This window comes from Pleurodeles waltl, chromosome 5, assembly GCF_031143425.1.
Source record: "Pleurodeles waltl isolate 20211129_DDA chromosome 5, aPleWal1.hap1.20221129, whole genome shotgun sequence".
Taxonomy (NCBI): Eukaryota; Metazoa; Chordata; class Amphibia; order Caudata; family Salamandridae; genus Pleurodeles; species Pleurodeles waltl.
Genome location: NC_090444.1, coordinates 876,655,455 through 876,668,953, shown reverse-complemented (window position 1 = coordinate 876,668,953; position 13,499 = coordinate 876,655,455). Strand labels below are relative to the sequence as shown.

The following is a 13,499-nucleotide window of genomic DNA, read 5'->3' as shown; positions in this document are numbered from 1 at the left end:
GCCTTGCTTGGACAGTGTGACTTCCATGTTGTCCTGGAGGTGGCAAATGTTCCTTCTGTGAGTTTTCCTTAAGTAGTGGTATATTGGCCTTTGATGGAAAATGGGGTTTAAATCATTTTATTGGGTTCGCCTCCCACCAGTGCTTCATTTTAGCATGGGTAGATAAATATGGGGCTATGGGGATAGCGTCTTTTTTGGATGGGAAAGCCTACCTTGCATCTCATTGAAGCAAGGTTGGTTCACGCATCCAAAAAAATGACGTTAGGTCCTATATTTTGATGCTAGACGGGTCTAACATCAGAATATAAATATGGCGTTATGTTTGTGCTGTTTTGCGTCAAAATAAATTATGCGCAAATGGCGCATACAGAGTATAAATATGCCCCTATATTCTTTCATTTGATCTAGGGCGGCTTTGGGATCTCGAGAATGAATGCAAAGGCTTATGGATCCGCTCTATGGATAAGGATCTTTTGCTTCTTCGGTCTCTGGAGAAAGACGTGCTACGGCTGTGAGAGAAGCTCCTTCATCATGGTGACCTGCAAAGAGTGGGGGGTCTCCTTCGGCCTCTATAATCATCTCTTGGACGTCTACCCCCACCCCATGATGTAGAGTGTTAGACCTGACAGCCCTAGGGTCATCTCCCTCAACTTTTTGCCTGCCCCCCTCCACTTTTTAATACTGTTTTTGCTGGCTTTAGGACTTTCCGCACTTTACCACTCCTTATCAGTGCTAAAGTACATATGCTCGGTCCCTAAAACATGGTGACATTGGCTCATACCCAATTGGCATATTTAATTTACTTGTATGTCCCTAGGGAAGTGCACTACATGTGCCCAGGGCCTGTAAATTAAATACTACTAGTGGGCCTGCAACACTGGTTGTGCCACCTACATAAGTAGCCCTTAACCATGTCTTAGGCCTGCCACTGCAAGGCCTGTGTGTTCAGTTTCACTGCCAATTTGACTTGCGATTTAAAAGTACTTGCCAAGCCTTAAACTCCCCTTTTCCTCCATATAAGTCACCCCCTAAGGTAGGCCCAGGCAACCCATAGGACAGGGTGCTATGTAGGGAAAAGGCAGGACATATACCTTTGTAGTTTATATGTCCTGGTAGTGTAAAACTCCTAAATTTGTTTTGACACTGCTGTGAGGTCTGCTCCTTTCATAGGCTACCATTAGGACTACCCTCACATACTGTTTGAGTGATAGATTCTGATCTGAAAGGAGCAACCAGGTCAAGTTTAGTATGGCCAGAATGGTAATACAAAATCCTGCTGACTGGTGAGGTTGGATTTAATATTACTATTTTAGAAATGCCACTTTTAGAAAGTAAGCCTTTCTCTGCACTTAAATCCTTCTGTGCCTTACAATCCACGTCTGGCTTGGTTAGTTGACAGCTCCCTTGTGCATTTCACTCAGAAAACCCCAAACACAGGATGCTCAGTCACACCTGCACGCATCTGCATACTGAATGGGTCTTCTTGGGATGGGAGGGTGGAGGGCCTGATACTTACATGTCAAAGGACAGTGTCCTGCCCTCACACAATGGACTGTCAAACCCCCTACTGGGACCCTGGCAGACAGAATGGAACTGAAAGGGGACCTTGTGCACTTCTAAGCCACTCTTTGAAGTTCCCCCATTTCAAAGGCCCATTTGGGTATTCAAACAGGGCCTCTGACCCTACCAACTCAGACACTTCTGGAAAAGATATCTACTGTGGAAGGAACTCTGAACCAGAACCTGCAACCTGCCAAGAGAAGCTGCCTGGCTGCCCAAAGGACTCACCTGACTGCTTTGCTGAAAAGGACTGCTGCCTTGCTTTTTCCCTGCTGCCTTGCTGCCCTCTGACTCTGCTGAGAAGTGCTCTCCAAGGGCTTGGAATGAGCTTGCCTCATGTTTTCTGAAATCTCAGGTCCAAAAAGGCTTCATCTCTGCAAAGAACTCCTTGTGCGGCAAAAAATCAACGTGCAGCCTGCCGGAATCGACGCACAGCCTGCATTGCAGTGCGAAAATCACCTCAAGCCGAACTGGAACAACGCAGCCTGGCTTCCCGAGTGGAGATCGATGCAGCACCAGTGCTGCGACTGGAACTTCTACGCATGGCCCACTGCATCGATGCTCCGCCCACCCACAACAATGCAGCCCAACTTCCTGCGAGAAGAATCGATGCAGCGCCTGCCATGCTACAAAAACTTCCCCTCATCGCCAACCGGATTAACGCAGCTCCTGTGACTTCGTCCTGCACACCGAGGGTTTCTCCACATTGTCCCCGGGGCATCCAAATACCCCGCAATCAGAAGAAGATCCAAGTCTGCGTGCCAGAAATCAACACAAAGCCCTTGTTGCATGGAAAAGCATTGACGCATCGTCTGTGTGCGCCTGGATAATCCAACGCAAACCTCCCCTTTTTCCACGCATCTCCTCTTCTGCGGTCCCGTGTGGATAATTTCAACACAAACCAGGCACTCTGTGCTTGCAAGAGACACTTATTGCTTTTAAGAACCTAAGACTCTTTTCTATCATTTTATAAAGTGATATTTCAAATATCAAATATTGATCGTTTTGATTTGATCGTTTTGACCTGCATTTAATCAGATAAATATTCTATAGTTTTCTAAACCTGTGTCTTGTCTTTTTGTGGTGTTTATACTGGGTTATTGCATGATTTATTGCACAAATACTTTACACCTTACCATCTAAGTTAAGCCTGACTGCTCAGTGACAAGCTACCAGAGGGTGGGCACAGGATAATTTGGATTGTTTGTGACTTACCCTGACTAGAGAGAGGATCCTTGCTTGGACAGGGGGTAACCTGACTGCCAAAGACCCCATTTCTAACAGAGAGCGACCGTAGTTTCTACATTTTTTTCACCATTCGACAGTTCAACTATTACACAGCTGCCACACAGCATTCTTCCATCTGATTCTCTCACCCTATGCTACATCCCATGGATCTTCAAATTCAGCAAACGCAAAACCAGGTGGGTTTGAGCCACCAACACACTCTGCAGCAGTCCATAGTACCCAAATGTGTGCTCCAATTCTGTCTTGTTTCCATTGTTCTTGAGGTTCCCAACATAGACCTTACAATCCAAAGGGAAAGAATTCAGATGCATGGCCTCTCTGGAATGTGTCCTGCACCCTAGCAATCTTTGACTTCAGCTCCCACAGCCTCTCCTGCCTCATCCTGATGACAAAATGGCCTGCAAGTCCGGGAAGCATGTATCCAGTTAGGGAAAACTCACATTTAAAAGTTTTTGTTGTCACCAAGGTGATCTGATACAGTCCACGCCAACGTGGCTCCAAATATATTTTCCCTAAATGTTTCTTCAGCAAGACCCAGACTAATGTCATAGGACTGTTCTGTGGGGGGGAGGGGTGTTGCTGCTCCATTGTGATGAGATACAAAATGCACAACATCAGCTAGCCCTTTCCAGGAATCAAGGATCATATAATCTGTAATGTTCATTTGCAGAAATAGTTGTTAATCTCAGAGCTCTGTCCATGATCATCTCCTGGGTAGACAGTCCAGTCTTCCAATCAGGGACACTGCAAAGACTCATTAACACAAGAGACAAAGCATCAGGCCATCTTCAAAGATGCTGAAGCACACACTTTCACCAATCTGGATTTCAGTGTCCCATTACATTAACCTGTTCAACAAGACTGAAAGCCTCAGGGCTATAGCTTCAATGTAACCTCTGTTCTACTTGCAATGCTGTGCACAGCACTCTCAGGACCTCATTACTGAAATGAGTCCCTCAGTCTATATCTTAAAGTCATAAACCTGGACCTGTCATTTAGTCTGGTCGGGTAAGCTTCAACCCAATGTGAGAAGATGCACACAACCGCCAGGACATATCACAGGCTGTTACACACAGGAATCTTGATAAAGTCCAATTGCATTATGTTGAAGGGACCTTCTGGTTTCCTATGGGACTTATGGCCAGATTTACAAAAAAGTGGCACATTGCTGCGCCACAATTTGCAGTGCCGCACTGCATCACTTTAGAAATGCAGGGATGCGCCGTATTTACTAAAATACAATGCACCCTTGTGTTTCCCCCTGCACTGGCACTAAACTTAGCTCCCAGCACCAGCGGAGGCACCCTTGCACCATAGTGCAAAGGTGTCTTCTTTGATGTGATTGATTGTTTATGTGCAGGAAGGTGTTCCTTCCTGTACATAAACCATCGACAATTGCGATTTGGCACTTCTATGTGTGCTGCAGAATGTTACACACATAGAAGTAGCAAATTGTAATTTTTGAAGGATTGCTTATGTGCAAGAAGGGACTCCTTCTTGCATATAAACCTTCATTCATGGCCTTAAATGCAATAACAAGGAGGAATAAAAGTAAGTTTCCTTGTTGTGCCAAGCTACCGCCACCCCTGGAGTGGCATTAGTTTTTGCTTCTGCCACAGATTTGGAACTTCTTGTAAATCTGGGGCAACGCCAAAAGCAATGGGGGTTGCAATGGAACACTCACAGAAATATTAATTGTACGGCCCTCCTCCATAGAAAACTGCATCAGAGGGGCCCATATTTTCAAGGTGGCATTAAGCCACAAAAAAGTGGCTTAGTGCTGTTTTGTAAATGTGGCACAGTTGAATCTTTCTGACAACACTGCAACTTGCCTAGGGACACTTTGGCCCTAATTCTGAGTCTGACGGGCGGCGGAGGCCGCCCGCCAGACTTCCCCCCTCCGAAATACCGCTCCGCGGTCGAAAGACCGCGGAGGGTATTCCGAGTTTTCCCCTGGGCTGGCGGGCGGTCTTCGCAAGACCGCCCGCCAGCCCAGGGGAAAACTCCCTTCCCACGATGACGCCGGCTCGTAATAGAGCCGGCGGAGTGGGAAGGTGCGACGGGTGCAGTTGCACCCGTCGCGTATTTCAGTGTCTGCTTTGCAGACACTGAAATACTTTTAGGGGCCCTCTTACGGGGGCCCCTGCCGTGCCCATGCCATAGGCATGGGCACGGCAGGGGCCCCCAGGGGCCCCGCGACTCCCCCTCCCGCCATCCGGTTCCCGGCGGGAGAACTGCCAGGAACTGGATGGCGGGAGGGGGAGTCGGAATCCTCCATGGCTGCGGAGCGCGCTCCGCAGCCATGGAGGATTCCTACGAGCGGCGGAAAGTCAGCGGGAGACCGCTGGCTTTCCGCGTCTGACCGCGGCTAAACCGCCGCGGTCAGAATGCTCGTAGGAGCACCGCCAGCCTGTTGGCGGTGCTCCCGTGGTCGGTGGCCCTGGCGGCCACCGACCGCCAGGGTCGGAATGACCCGCTTTATGTCCATTCTCAGCCAGGTTTTTCAACAATGTTAAGGTATCTTGCTTACAGGATTCTTTAGTATTCAACGCCACCAGTAGGTTGTCGATATATTGGACTAGGATTGAGTTGCAAGGCAGCACCAAAGACTACAGATTCTTCTTGAGAATTTGGCTGAAGATGGAGGGACTCTCTGTATACTCTTGCAGGACCTGGCACTGTGCCAAAATACAATTGCCCAACTGTAATGCAAAGAGGAACTGACCGTTCTCATGCAAGGGTATGGAAAAGAAGGGTTACCACAAATCAAAAACAATGAACCACTCTGCCTCACTTGGAATCTGAAACAAAATCACAGCTGAATTCAGTAACACGGGATAACAGGGAACAACAATTTTGTTCACTTTCCTCAAATCTTGAATGATGCAGTGTTTCCCACTTAGATTCTGTAAATCCATAATTGGTGAATGGAACATACTCCTCATAATCCCTTTCAGAATACCTGGTTGAATCATAGATAAAATTACTAGGATAATCCCAGCAATCGTTTCAAATGTCAGATTATATTGGGGTGCTCTCGGATATTCAGCATTTCACTTCACTGTGATATGATTGAGTTCAACACCTTTGATCAACCTAACGTCCTTTTCTGACAAACCCAGACCTCAGACTTGACTGCATCTTAAGGGATCATAGCAAGTCATCATGCTAAACAATCCAGTATAAGAACCATCATTTACCAGTTTGATTTTGAATTACGCAGCATGTTCCATTGAATATTACACAGGTGGACTGCACAGTTTCACTGTGTATATATATATATATATATATATATATATATATATATATATATATATATATAACAATGGAAAATAGAGGGATTTGATCAAGAATTTATGGAGATGTTAATCTTGGAATAATTGGGTAAAAGTGTTTCTGTTGCAAATCAATTTCTACATGCATGATCTATGGTGCTATGAGATTGTACATGGATAGAGAAAATTGGTGATAGTATTACAGAGAGACCTTTTATATTTTATACAATAGTAGTTGTTTTGTATTATTTCCAGCTCTGATGAAGTCAAAAGGAGACCCCCAGATGACGAAGCACATGTTGGCTGGGACTGTTGGTCACAAGAAGAGACCAAAGTGGCCAGGAATAAACTATCGAAAAGAAAACACCTGATTGCCTAAAGGCTGTATATTATTTTAGTATGTGCCTTAATTTGTTTATGTTCACTTCTCTGACCAGCCTTCATCTGAGCAATCATTAACCTTTCCTTTGGTGTCTTCTGTTTCATCTCTATGTCATCACTGCAGTACTTCATTTGTCTCAAAATTCCGTCAACAGATTTATTCTGCCAACAAATCGAATGCTGTTGAATCATCATGCTTATTTCATGTCTCAATCTTGTCAAAAACCTCAACACAAAATGTCCCATATACTTCATCATACTGCTTGAGCACCTACAACAATTTCTCATAATAAGCATGGATTGACTCTTTGGGTTCTTGAGTCACTCTTTCGATTTTGATCGAGTAACACCTTTGACTTCAAGAATGTCATCACATACTGATACTTTTTCATCACGAACGGTGAAGGGCCTTTCGCCACTACGTTCCTCATCAGTTTTGACTCAGGCCATTCAACGGCTATCTTACATTCTTCCCACAACTCATTCAGAAGCACAATGCCAAACAGAGTTTCCAAATCAACACACAACACTTCTGAGATCCTCACAAATCACTCAACCCGCTTGTCCCACTCTACTGGCTTTTCCCTTAGCTTCGGAACATGAAAATAGCCACTATCTGGCACTTCTCTCAATGGGAAATTTGGTGTGCTTGCCGCTCCTTCTATAGGAGGAGGTGTTTCCGCTGTCTGTCTTTTTGGTTCTTTCTTTCTCACCCATTAGCTTTCCCATGTATCTAGCTCATTCCATTACCACATTTTTGAATTAGCTCTTTCATTTGTACTTTCATCCCTGAAGTTCTAATAAGGGCTATATCTTCCTCATTAAAGATACACTATAAATCTTCTACAATGTTTTGTTCTTGTTCAAGTCTATCACATATTTCTGAGCCAGCTTAGATAGTTTGCCATAAACTCATCATGCACATCAGGTAACTTCATTACACATGAATACAGCCTCATTTTCTTGATAAGTATCTAAACATGCCATTTAAAGTCTCCTGCTAATCATTTCATTCAATTCTAACTTCAGTCTAGCCACATCCATCAAATTCTATCTCATAGGTGACTGAATCATTCCTTGACTCAGCTCAGAGCCTCTGCTGTCACTCGAAGGAGAATTAAAAACTTTCACCCACTCATATATTTCTATAGCACTAGGACTTGTGACACCACAGGGACTTTAGACATATCCCAATCTCTGTGGATACTGCTGCTGGAATTTAAAGATGTCTCCCATACGGGTACACTAGAAGTTGGCATTCTCTGATACATACCTATGGAACTGTACCCTGTATTATTTAACATTGAATCAGCACTCGTCATACATGGAGAGCTTGTGTTCTTTAGAATTAGAGTAACAAATCCTCTTGTGTCGGGGTTCGCAGCAACATTACCTGAAAGGTCTTTGCATTTGGGACAGCAAAATTATAAGTTTTCTTTCCTGGGAAATCAAGCTTATAAATGGGGACCACAGAACCAATAGTAACTGGGACAGTTGCAGCATCAGCAGTGTTTTGGATAGCATGGGTAGCAGTAGCATGAATTCCTGAACCTTCTTCATTGGTTCATGATACACATTCTCCAGAGTAATCCCCACTAAACCAGGATTCGCATTGATTGAAGTAGTAGCCAATCCGATATCCCCAGCACCATTGGTGGTATCACTTCCGTCTATTTGGGTTTCCTTATATGGAGATGACAATAATACATCTATTAGGCTATCACCAGAATCATTGTCACTGATCTCATTCATATCATCTACCTCATTTTCCATTCAATCCTGCACTTTCTTGTTCTTTTTCTTCTCTCTCTCGAATGCTTCACTTGTTAAGGCTGGGTGCAATCTAACTGCTTCTATCATGTCAGATGTTCACTTCTTTTGTTCAGCATCCCATCTAGCATCAGTATAAGTACACAGGGCTTCCCTCATACATTTCTTTCACTCTAGCATGAGCAGCACATTCCCAAGCGCTTATCGCCTCATACTGTGTAGGTCTAGAAGGTGGTTTCATCTCATATAATGCCCTCCCTAACTTTTCAATAATTCTCAGGTTAAATGTGCTATAACTTGGAAACCTCAATTCATCCTCTTTTTCTGAGATGTTATTCGATTGAGCAAGCCAAATGCATGTGTGGAGCCCTTTATTGCTATATAATGACCTAGCGTATCTTCCAGTGGTGCCTTTTATCCATCTCTAATAGGTACGGCCACATCGCCTCCAAACAAATCCTGTACGACCTTAAAACAATTCATTATTTCAATCAAATATCAATAATCACAGTAGAATTTTTGTTCCAGGCCAGAAAATAATACATTTGTCCACTATTCTCCCAGGGCACTCAACTAGGATTAATACAACATTAGTAGGGACTCCACTTGAGCGCGTGCACACTTTTGTGTATTTGAGTATTACACTAACAGGTCACGTGGGTGGCATACCACACATCACACAGCGTAGATGAAAGTTGGAACAAGTTGTGGGAGGAATAACAAAATTGTCTCATAGCTCACAGTTTTGACCCATTCAGCCAGCAAACACAGATCTACAACCACCAGGCCCTTGGGACGGCTTCTTATAATTCAAAGCTGTGGGGGCATTTGGAAGTGACTTCCTTAGTCACAGTAGTAAATCAACTTATGCGCCAGCTGCCATTTGTACCCATAAGCACTCCTCTGCTTCCACTTAGGCTGAACTTTGGGCTTATACCACTATCCGGTAGAATAGGAAGAATAGGAATGCTTCCCATACTTTACTTGATGACATTCTGGGCTACCCCAGAGCTCCCCTCTTATCAGAATGGTTTAGAGGAAATCCTTTACCTCTCTAGTTCTTGTAGCATACCCTGGCTGAAATATGTGAAAAACACCCTGCTAGAGATCAGGAAATAACACCTGTGGAGTACCAATGATGTAGCCGGGGCAAATTCTAATGTACAAATATAATTAGCCTACTGGCAATGCAAAGCGTGTCTGTTACATACTGAGACAGAACTTGGTTCACTAACTGATGCTTTCCTTCCTGTTCAGGACCCCTTTACAAAGGAGGATTTCCTTGATAAGATAGAGTCACCCGTAGCTAGGCGTTTGGATCTGCAATTCTGGTATGCGACTTTGCCCCTTCTTTGCTTCACTGCAAAGTGGGCACATGAGCCCCTAGGGCTGAGGATGATGGTGCTTGCCCTGTGGTGACCACAAGGAAACCTTTGAGCATGTCCTGTTTATCTGCCTGGCCTACATGAGCAGTAGGAGGTGCTTGATAATCATACCGTGCTAGAATTTGGGTATGAGGGAGCATAAGATGGCTCTAAGGATTTTGAGATTGGACACTAGTACATTGATGATTTTTGCACTATATCGATAATTAAAGGCAATGTGGAGAGTTAGGCAAAAAATATGCTCATCCTTTAGGAACTAAGCCAGTGACATTTTACGTAATGTGCAACTTATCCACTTGATGTAGGAAGAATAGGAATACATCACATACAAACAAACATAAGTTCCCAAATCCCAATACAAACATTTTAGGCTAGATAGTTGTAAACCAATGTAAGTAGTGAAAGGCTTAATACATGACATGTTAAAAAAAGACAGACTGTGGGTTCAATAGAAAAGGCAGGACATATTTAGGACAAACAAACACTTATTACTTAGGAAACTTATACACATGCTGCATTGTTAAGTTAGCTGTGCTTAAACACGCAAGCGGCCCAAGCCACATTAGAATGAGAGTTTTTCTTTAAAGCTGAACCAACTGTTGCTTTCAAAATGTTCACTTAGCACGAACAGGGTGGAACAAAAAGGGTGTATCCTTCCTTAGTACAGGGGTCCTAAAAACCACAAGTCATTCATATCGTGGTAAGGGGAACTGTGTAAGTGTCAGATAAGTATTTGAAAGGCAGGGCTACCATGAGCAGCACGCAACAAACAGGGGGTCATTTTGACCTCGGCGGTCTTTTGAGAAGACCGCAGAGGGACCGCCGTGCTGAAGACCGCAAGTGGTGGCGGTTTTCCGCTTGCCGTATTATGACTGCTGGCAGCCCTGCGTCCTTTTTCGGATGGAGAGCCACCAGCAGCCATACTGGCGGGTGGCGGGGAAGTGGAGGTTGCTCCACCGCTACGTCAACAGAACACCGCCCACCGAATCACGTCCTGTGATTCGGCGTGGCGGTGTTCTGTTGATGGTGTGGTGGCGGCGGAGCAGCCCCCATGGATCCCGTCCCGTCCCGGAGGATCAACGGACCAGGTAAGTTGCTCGTCCGTTAGGGGAGGGGGGTGGGGGGGTGTTGTGTGTTGTGTTGGTGCATGGGGGTGTGCGTGTGTGTATGTAGAGGGGGTGTGTGAGTGCGTGTATGCTTGCGGGGGTGTTGTGTGTTTGGAAATGAGTGCGTGTATGTCTGTAAGTATGTCTGTATGGATGTGTGCATGTATGTCTGAATGTGGGTGTGCGTGCATGACTGTGTGTGTGGCTGTTGGCATGTATGTTGATGTGTGCTGGTATGTGTTTTCGTGGTGCCTGCGTGCGTGTCAGGTGTGTATGAGTGATGTGATGTTGGGGGTAGGGGCGGGGAGGGGGGTCCTGCCACCTTTGGGTGGTGGCAGGGGTGGTGGGGGTGTAGGGGAAGGACTCGGGTGGGGGTGGGGGGTGGGCGAGACCCCTATCAGTGCCAGGAAAGGAATTCCCTGGCACTGATAGTGCTTACCGCCATGGATTTCATGACGGTTCCAAACCCCATGAAATCCATGGCGGTCAGTTGGGTCATAATACCGCCGACGGTATTGTGACGACCGCCGGGCTGGAGACCCAGGTCTCCAGCCCAGCGGTTGTCTCCGCCCTGGCGGGCGGAACGGAGAAGTGGTGGATGACCATGGCGGTAACCGCCATGGTCATAATTGCAAAGTTTTTACCGCCAGCCTGTTGGCAGTAAGACTGCCGCTTCTCCGCCGACCACCAGGGTCGGAATGACCCCCATAATCTCTTGTGCAGAAAGATAGATATGGTGAATGACGTCAGTGTAACTTACCCACCCATGAGGCCAACAAGTGCAAGTGCTTCTTTCCAGAGGCACCTCATTATCTTATCTGTACTGCTTGTAGTTGCTTACGTCAATGGTGAACTCTTCACCACAGTTTTTTGTGCTTTTTACAGTATAAATGCTACTGGTGTTTGAACCAGAACTTTGAACTTCAATCATGGCCTCTATGTTGAGACTGCCTGTTGTTCCCAGCTGAAAATCGATTGAACCTATATTATTGTGTCAAATTGATCTGTCTTATTTTATTAACAGATTTCCCTCTAACATATTGGCTAGCTAAGCCAGGAGCTCTACTTTGATCTCACCAACTGCTGGACTGGGGGCCCTGCCTGTCTCCACAAGGTGATTTGCGCACTTTTTAAAGAGGTAAGGGAGATGCCAACATTTATGTAAAAATCTCTGATTTTGTGGGGACATATGGGTCTCAGTGGAAGGTAGTGAAGTGGACAAAGTACGAGGTCTGTTCCTTTTATTTTATAAAGACAGTTACAATTTTGACACTGTAATGTATGTAATGTTTGTGTTTGCATGCAAGATTGTGTATGAATTGAGATAATATTAAGGGATCCGGTGGTGAGTCCGGAAGATACAGGGAGCTTGACTAAGTAAGTCAAAAGTGGTCAGGAGAAGTGGTGGACTTGGGGCTGAGCAATCAGTGTATGTTCTAAAGAACACTCATGTCAACCTAACCCAGACATTAAGTCTGGAAGTCAGTTGCAAATAGTGAAAAGTTGTCCCCTCTATGAATCCAGAGGGAAGTGACCAGCAGTATTTTGTTTGTCCTAGTATGAAATTGAGAATTACTGTGCATGTATAGATAGAAATGTGGCCACATAATAATGTCAATATATATGTTTATGTTATTTAGTGTATAATTTAAGAATAAGTATCAGACCTCCTATTCTTATGAAGGTTAAGGTATAACAGTATACTCAAAAGTGAAGTAATGTCCCAAAAAAGTCAACTAATTAATTCCACATCCCTGAATTAATTATTCATTTTTATAACGGTCAGGCTGTCGCCCTCTGCAACAGAACTGACCTTAGTAGATCAGCAGTTTAGGAATGCCTAGGTATTTATAGTATATCACCCCTAGGCCTAAAAAAACAACCTACCTTGACATAAGAGAAATTCCTGTTAGACAATTATAAAAAATTATTCAAAGAACTAATACAAGGACATTATCCTCCAAGTTAAAAGTAGTGTAGTAGCCTCATGAACGCCATAACAAATATTGACACTACTAACTATTATCCCCATTATGCAACTATAGAGCCTCAAGATTGGAGGCTAGATGAAATATCAAATAGTATAGACTGGGACATACACACATATATTGAAGGTATACAAATAGAAGGAGAATTATCAGCTACTATTCATACAAATATATTTAACTACCTTTCAGATAGATGTGAACAGGATTTTCGCATAATTAGAATAAAAGAGTTTATTTTTAAATCTACAAAACCTGTTGTAGTTGTCTTTCCAAGAGTAAAGTTTTAAATTTGTTTTCATGTGTGACACTGGTGCCACCTTGTGGCAGGAAAGTGAATATATTGAAGTTACTGCAATTTTTCAGTGGAACCATGGGCAACAGTCACGTGAATTCCCTGCAATAATAACAGACTCATATTTAGTATTAGACCTCCTACTGTATGCATTTATTAGGGACCTCCCAGTATGGAATTTAGGATATGAGTAATTTATAAACATGTATATATATATATCACAATAACATTATTGTTTGTTGTGTCAGGCAAGCAAACCACTTAGGCCACACATAAATGCACCTACCCAATATATATGTAAATGAACAAGGGCCCGTATTTATACTTTTTTAGCGCCGCATTTGCGCCGCTTTTTGACGCAAAAATGGCGCAAACTTACAAAATACAATTGTAATTTGCAAGTTTGCGCCGTTTCTGCGTCAAAAAATGACGCAAATGCGGCGCTACAAAAGTATAAATATGGGCCAAAATCTTTAAGAGATTAGGGATATATA

General features: G+C 44.1%; 1 pseudogene; it reads right to left on the bottom strand.

Annotated features, from left to right (window-relative positions):
- Window positions 1-385: 385 nt before the first annotated feature.
- LOC138297068 (serine/arginine-rich splicing factor 3 pseudogene) lies at window positions 386-3,119 on the bottom strand (annotated as a pseudogene).
- Between the last annotated feature and the right edge of the window lie 10,380 nt (window positions 3,120-13,499).